This window comes from Aulonocara stuartgranti (assembly GCF_965226115.1).
Source record: "Aulonocara stuartgranti genome assembly, chromosome: 23".
In the NCBI taxonomy this organism is placed as follows: domain Eukaryota; kingdom Metazoa; phylum Chordata; class Actinopteri; order Cichliformes; family Cichlidae; genus Aulonocara; species Aulonocara stuartgranti.
In genome coordinates, this window is record NC_138958.1 from 1,291,090 (window position 1) to 1,299,933 (window position 8,844).

Below are 8,844 nucleotides of genomic sequence, written 5' to 3' on the forward strand. Positions count from 1 at the left end.
AATATTAATGGGACAACTTTAAGTGATAAACAGAGATGGACAGTAACGCGTTACTGTAATCCGATTACTTTTTTCAAGTAACGAGTAAAGTAAGGGATTACTATTGCAAAAACGGTAATTAGATTACCATTACTTTCCCGTAGGAACGCTGCGTTACTGCGTTACTAAAACCGTGATTTTTTGCGAGAATGTCTCATGACAGTGACGTAAGCGAGTGCGACGTTCGTGACAACAGCTGTGTGCAGATCAACAATGGATCACATATTGAGTGCAGAGAGAGTATGAGCGTGCAGCGTTTAAAGCGTGGAAGTACTGACCTTACTTTGAGTTTGATTCCATAAAAAGGGACAAAAACATTAGTGTCCGCTGTGCGTGGGAAGAAAACTTCTTTTTACAGCGAAAAAACCCCTAAACTTCCAACAAGCACCGAGTAGCTACGACGTAATGGGAAACTCACAGAGAAACTCGCGGATTCTTCCACTGACCGCGGCACACCTGCACCAGGGTAACCCTCCGCCTGCCCCACTCCTGCTTTACAGGTGAAAATAGAGCAACAGGACCGCTGAGTCTTTGACTTTATTTATGTTCTGCTGTGTTTTACTTGCATCTATTTGAAAGACTGAGTGTAAACACAAAAAATATTTTATTTTATGAGCTGGAATGTGCAGAAAATAGGTTTAAATGTTAAACTAATTTCTTCCAGTCAGAGAATGTTGCAGATAATTAAATTTTTGCTTGATGCATAAAGTTAAAAGATTAAAACTAATAAAACAAGTTTTAAAAAGAGACTTTTCCATCTGATTACATTTTGTATGATGGATTATGCAGAAAAAGTAGAATTGGGCTGAAAGATCTATCGCTTTATCAGCTACTCAGGTTGTAAATCATGTTTTTAAAAAGCAACTAAGTAATTAATTACTTTTGAAAATAAGTAATCAGTAATGTAACGGGATTACTTTTTGGGGGAAGTAATCTGTAATTAGTTACTAATTAGTTTTTTCAAGTAACTTGACCAACACTGGTGATAAACGTGAAGCAGCTCGGAAAGACTTTAGCTTTACAGATTTGGTTCACTGTCGCTACCGATAGAAGCTAATTTTAAACAGCAGGCAGTTTTCTAAGCAGATCGAAGCTCTAAAAAACCAAATCCCAACTTATAAAACACATTTTTAAAGAAGTGCTGCGCTTTAAACGAACAGTTACACAGTAAAATAAGAGACGTCATACATACACAAACTCATATCGACAAACACAACAGCAGTCTAAATTACCTACGATCTCCCGCTTTGTTAAAAGTCAGAGAATAAAAACGAGTTTTAAGGCGTACTTCAAAAATGTGCTCAGTGCGGAGCAGCCTAACATGCAAAGGTACTTCCATACGTTGTGAAATGAGTTACGTCGTGTGTAATGAGGGAACTTCTAGTAAGAAGGTGAGCAGCAGCATTTTGGACCAGCTGAAGGTGTTCAAAGGAAGGCCTGATTTATACGATCATAAAGGGCATTACAGTAAAAACACGTACGACTCTCGCATGTTTAAGACTCGTTTGACCAAACACTAAACAACAGGTGAATATTCATTTTTTAAGCTGCTAGCTTCCAAGCAGAGAGTCTGTGTAATCTCTCTTTGTGCTAATTTTGGCAGTTTTTAAGTTTTCTTCATGCATCCTGATTGCTACACGCAGCACCTTTAGTTAAACCAAAGAAAGTCATCTCAGTACAGCTCGGCTGATGCAACATATTTCCTGCTGTGAGAGCGATGTTCTGAACTGTTACTGTGCAGAGTTCACGCGAGCTAGATATTGTTTCTGCTGATTATTATTTTAAAAATGTATTATTTATTTCTAGCAAATTGTTGAACGAGACTAAAACAGAGCAGCCAGATAGATGCTTTCCCGTCCTGATGTCGGACAGAGCGAGTCGACAGTTTTCACTCTTGCATGAACCACTGATCACTGAAACACCTTTTAATAACCACGACTTCATTAATAATTAATTATTTTGAATTTAATCAGTGAAATTAAGGAATTTACTTTAATATTGTGGCCTTTATTAAAGCCCTTTATTGAGTCCACATACCATGACTGTATTTTTGACTGATGTATCATTGAGTCGCTTCAACTTTTAAAGTTGATTTTATGCAAGATTTGACAAAAAGTGATCAAGTCAGTAAAGATGGGCCACAAAAAACAAAGTACATCAACATGGAAGCAACTCTGAGTGTCTTTGACGCTCGATCCTCCAGGTTTCTGAGATCAGGCTTCTCGGTCACACATCACAGATCAGTGTTGGCAGACAACACATCGGCTTGGTCCAGCTATTGATCTGTGGTTCAACACAAACTATTCTTAAAAGAAACAAAACTACGACTACCTTTACATGGAAAGCTGCAAAAACATTTCCCACTTGACCTGAGTATGAGTGAGACACACATCCCCAACTGACGTCTTTATTTTTAGCTTGTTAGTGAAAAACTGATTCAAGTCAAATGAATCCATCCAAACAAAAAGGAATGAACGACTCATATTGTGTAAGCTTTAAATACAAAAAGAATAACAAAAGAAAAAAATTACATGACCCACGAAAATTACAAAATACATCCTCCCCTCAAAATTTTGTGTGACCACTGCAAAGTGGACAGATGGTCGTGGGAGATAATTCCACAGTGGCCTCTAATGTGGCAGAAACAAACCCCACTCTACACTATACATTTCCATCGTTACACACAAGGGTGATTGCCACATGCAGCATATGCAAAAAGACACACCCATGTCTCCATTCATGAATTTCTCTTTGTTCCGCCTCCCAAAATGTAAAGTTTACACTGTACAGATAGTAGTTCACATTACACGCGCCTCTTGCTCAAGCCCAGAGTTCCCAGTTTGCCACACACGCATGTTGCACCCACACGGTTGCATAGTATTTGGGAGGCGCACAAATCTAAAAATAATATTCTAAGAATCTGGATTACAAAAGTGTGAATCAGCCACAAATCCCTCAGAGTAGTAAATCAGAGACAATATGTACCCCTTCGCCTTGTGCAATGATGCTGCAAGATCAGCTAATCTGAAACAGCAATGCCCGTGATCGTCTGAGACTCAGCACAGAGAAGGAAACAAAGGCTAAAAAAAGGCAGAAACTCTGAGAGAAGAAAGGAGAAAGCAAACACTCTGATCTGCTGAAAGACTTAAGAGGAAGTTAACTGCAGAAACGGAGACGATGGGAAGAAAGAGAGAGAGAGAGACGGGGAGATTGGTTGAAGCAACCAGCCAGCAAGAGTGAGCGTCTCTGAAAGTGGATATGAAGGCGGATGAGCCACGCCAACCTCCTCTGACTGCATTAACGAAACCTAATGGAACGGCTGGCTCCGAGAGGCCTCGTCATCCATTATCTGACTGTTGCCCTGCGCAACCGAAGAGGCTCAGGGTCTGGGTGGCTGCAACTCAGCTGTCATACACCATTTTCTCCTTTTTCCTGTCTTATTTCCACTGGTCCTAATGAAAATGACCAATAGTCAATTGCCTGTTACATAAAGAAAACAGGGTATTATTGCATCCACCAGGCCACAAATCACTGTAAATCAGCAGGAGGAGAAAAGAGAAGGATGGCCTGTTTTCTACATGTAGTAGAACCACGAGGTCTTTATAGTCAAATATATGATGTCACAGTAAACGCGGCACCTATGGCACGGCCCTGCCAGCACTGGTGGTTATTAAGTGTTTTATTTTAGATTCAGGTGCTCTGTGAATCCTGGTATTTGTTTAATCTTATTCATTTATGTTCGTAAGATTTCATTTTACTGATTTATTTATCTGTTTTCAACCGAGTTTGTGTGTTTGTTTGGTTTAAGCTTTTATTCAAGGTTCAAGGTTCTTTATTTGTCACATGCATAGTTATACAAGTATAACACACAGTGAAATGTAGCCTGACACGCTCCTCGACATGTGCAAAAATTGGGGGGGGGGGGGGGGGGGTGTAGAGGAAGAACATTATATATATATATATATATATAGTATATACACTGGGTGAATGTGCAGTAGTAGCAGCAAGCAGGTGAATTCTGTACATTAATATGAATAGACATCTGACTATTTTACAGGATAGACAATATAAACATATTTAAAATTAAAGGAATTGAAATGTACATTGTGCCTTGGTTTAGTGTCTGGAAGAGAGTCATTAAGACACAAATTTAATTTTTTATTCTCTGAACTGTTTTAAATTTTTATATAATTGTTCTAATTCATAACTTACTTGTTTTGTGATACCATATTTATTTAAAGGAGCTACTCTGCCCTATTAAAATTATTTAGTTGTTGGTTGTATTTAAAAAGTTTTTACTTTCGTTTTTATTTGCTTAGGAAGTCCCTGCAATTAAAATCTTTTTTCCTGGTCAAGAAGACAAAGCGTTGCACATTATACAATCAATTATTACATAAACACCAAAAAGATTTTTTAAAAAAACAGATAACAAAATACAAAATATAATATTACGAGACGTCTTTATCAGAGCTGTGAACTGAAGCATGTAGCTTCAGCTTGTTCTGAAGGTTATTCCATGATCATTTGTTATAATTAATAATGAAATATTATTAAATAAATTGGAGATATTTAAAATAAGTGAAAGCATTCAGAAATTACTGAACAATCGGGCAACAATTTGTGAAGATGGGAGAAGAGAAATGTGAATATTTAGAGGTTGTGGGTGGCGTCCCACAGGGGTCCGTGTTGGGGCCAAAGGCATTTATTATGCACATAAATGATTTATGTTAAGTGTCTGATTTGCCAACAATACAAATATCTTGGATCTGATTAGAATTTACAGCAACCTTTGAATTCGTTCACCTCAGAGATTAATAAAATATTTGAAAAATGTTTGAAAAAAATAAGTCAGCGTTAAATCGGAATAAGATAAAAATGCTGCTATAGAAAAACATAGTGTCAACGTAGAACGTGAATTTATTTAGTCAGAAGTGGGACATGTTAACGAGCAAAGCACGTAATAAATGAGAAATCATTCACATTCTTTACTGGTGCTTCCGCTTTATAACTCCTTTATGACTGCTGTTTGAAATGTTGTAAAAGTGAGAAAAACAGCTGTGAACTGCTGATATTGTTGGATTTGTTGAACACACTAATTTTCTGTTCTTACAGTCAAAAACTGTAAAATTCAAAACCACACAAACAACAGAATAAAATAAAGTAAAAACGAAGCTTGGAAACAAACGTTAAACAGCTGAATAGAAATACAATGATATTATTGTTACCAGGTAAGGAGACGCACAGGTGTCCAATCAGGTTAGTTTGTGAACTGCATGTTGGATGTATGTGTGTGTATAGACTTGTGTATGCTTATGTATGCATACGTGAGCTGCTTAGTTCATAATTCATGTGCTGCTCCTTTTCAACAATGTAAATTTTCTGCCTATTTTTTATTACATGTTCAAAATCAAGCGATCAATCGATCAGCCAAAGAGGAGCCGTCTAATGTGAGGCCAATCACAGCAGCAGTCTGTGAGCGTTTGCAGGGCTAAGAAGGGCGTCTCTTTATGCTTCCTGACAGCCAAGAAACCAGCCAAAGTACACAGTGATGACTGGACAACTAGTTTGACATGAAAAATAAAGACGTGTGATGCACAGTTAGACAATGTGTGTAAATGTGTGATCCTCTATGCTGTTGCATGCTGGGGGAGCAGGCTGAGGGTCGCAGATGCCAACAGACTTAATAAACTGATCCGTAAGGCCAGCAATGTTGTGGGGATGGAGCTGGACTCCCTCAAGGTGGTGTCGGAGAGGCGGATGCTGTCCAAGATAAAGACAATGTTGGATAACACCTCCCACCCACTCCATGACATGCTGGTCAGTCACAGGAGCTCGTTCAGTGAGAGACTGAGATTACCGAAAAGCACCACTGAACGACACAGGAAATCTTTCCTGCCTGTGGCTCCCTGTACAACGCATCCACTTAACACACTGTTTGCTGCTACAACTACACATGTTTCTTTTCCAACTATTTATTTATGAGTGACTTATGTATGTATGTATGTATATATATGTATATATTGTACTATTCTTAGTTAGCGTATTGTCTGTCTTGTCTTAATGTTGGTTTAAAATGGAGCACTGTAACAAAAAATAATTTCCCCCAGGGATCAATAAAGTATTCTGATTCTGATTCTGATTCTGATTAAATGATTTCACCATAATCAAGAATATTTAGGATTAACGCCTGTACAAGTGTATTCCTGGGTGCTACATTAGAAGAAGGCCGTATTTCCATAATAAAACTCTAAGTGCTCAATATGCAGACTAACGAGAAGTCCCTCCTCAGTTAAGCCTCCTCTTGGTGTATAAAGAAGGTAATGTGATTAGACATTGAATATATATATTGAATAAAGTTGGGTTGTAGACAGTGTGACTGCACATATCAGTAAGACTAATATAGGAAGATGGACTTTAGCTACTCTTAAAGCTCCATGAGGCTCACAATGGGCTGTCATATCATGGACCTCTGCACTTATTCTCACATTTATCCATCGGATGGGATCTTGTTGTTTTCCAGGCTTCTGCTCATTAACAAGGGGATTACAGCCGGTGGTGTTTTAAGGGTTGAATGTACCCAGACGAGCTGCTCCGAGGGTTTAGTCAGACAGACCACCATTGTGCCGTAATAGTGGTGTCTGTGTGGGGAACTCTGGCCCGAGAGCGCTCCCCCTTACAGTGTATCTTTGGCATTCTGCAGTGCTGACCTTGTCGTTGAAGCACTTCAGTGTGACCATGTGGTGAGAAAATGACAGCATCCTCTGAGAATGGGACGGGGGGGCTGCTACGTACACAGGCATGCTACATAGAAGTTGCTTACTTACAGCTCGGTAGATAATCTTTCGTTAATCCACCGTACTTACCCCGACACACACACTGACTGCATCTTTTGTGTGGTTTCACAGAGAAAGTGTTTCTCTGTGGCTCGGGGTCGGGAGCAGGGGCCAGACTGATTCAGGACATTCCCAGGAGCACTGGAAGGAAATGAGGACACTGAGCAGTTCATGCAGGGTGTGTTGGGCTGTTGTTGTATCGCTCAGGCTTCAGTAGAGGAAAATGATTATTATTATTTTTTAAGTTTTTGCCAAGGCGACATCAAGAGAAAAACGTGACCGCACACATTTCTGTGCGCCAGTGTGTCGGGTGACCGCGCGATAACAGAATGTTATGAATTTTGAGCGATTGGACTCATGTGATGCAGCTGCTGCCATGCCGCTCACGCTCCAGCCACACAAGAACATCACTTTCCTCCACGAACAATTCTCCTTTTCTACTTTTGTCTACAGCGGTTTGTTTTCCTTCAAGCAGGCGGCGGGCCGTGTTAGCGGATCTCCAGATGATCATTTCTCAATAATGCGAAATCATTACAATGAGAGTTTCAACATCCACACTAAATTGGTTTTGTGCTTTGTTTGCTGCCTGCCCTCTCACCAGCCTGGGCATGGATTACTCATACAACAGGAAATAATGACGCCAAGGTCCATTAAGTGGGATGGCAGGACATCATATCAGCATTAATCTCCCACTTAGCAGAGAAGCCCCGGGAGAAAAGGAGAGAGCGATGGAGGGGAGATGAGAGAGGGAGAATATAGCCTTTCCCTATTGTACTGGGGCCTTTAATTTTTATTGTTTTTGTTTTTTTAATTATATAAAACTTCATTAGAAATATCTTTTTGATTTGTCAAATCTGCACCCAAACACGAACACCAATGATTTAATACTCAACATGAAGAGACTTTTGAATCGAACTTTAGTCAAAATAGACAATTCGATTTGACTGGATGCCTTTATTTGATATAAATATTATAAAATGTTCGTTACTGCTGTGCATAATCGAATCATAGAATCTGTTTGCAAAGAGAAACAATACACGATCAGGCGTCACTCTGAGGGAAATCAGGGGGAGGGTAATTATTAGCAGTCTGTAAGATCCTGTGAACAGCAGGTTGTTAATGAATTAAATAAATGTATTATACCTTCCTGTGAAGTAACAAAAAAAAAGCTTGCTAAAATATTTATTTCGTTTACATGTTTTTCTTTTTTTTGGGGGGGGGGGGGGGGGGGGGGTCCTCAGAGGAAGTCTTCTGGTTTTCCATAAAACTGGACAAAAACTCCAATAATGTAGGCCTCACTATAACTATACACATCTGAGCTTGTTTGTAGGCATGAACACCTCAGGAGAAATAGTTGAAATACTCAAATTAGTCATAAATGGTAAATGGCCTGTATTTATATAGCGCTTTACTTAGTCCCAAAGCGCTTCACACTACATTCAGTGGTCCACCCATCCACACACACATATTCACACACTGGTGATGGCAGCTACATTGTAGCCACAGCTGCCCTGGGGCGCACTGACAGAGGCGAAAAGTCATACAAAATCTATAAAATGAATTTCCAGTCAAATTTGACTTACAGTTCAGTGCAAAATTCTTGAGCTACCCCATATTTCTTAATACTTTGGTAGAAAAATGGGAAAAAGCTGCAGAAATGTATTGCTTGCGTATACTAAAATACAGTGTATATAAGGCTTCTTGAAGGTAATTCAAAGCGCTTCTTTGGATGTTGGCTGCCTTTAGTTCTGTTCTCTGTCAAGATGATCCCAGACTTTGGGTTCATTACTCCGTAAGTTCTGTGACCACGGACATGGACATCAGTGGCTCAGGAAGTAGCACTGGTCCTCTAAAAGGTCAGTGATTTGATTCTCCAGTCTGCATATCAAAGGATGGGAAATCATTTTAATATATCAAACATAAATAAATTATAACCCTGTGTTGCTTCCATCTGAGTATGTGTGCGAATGTT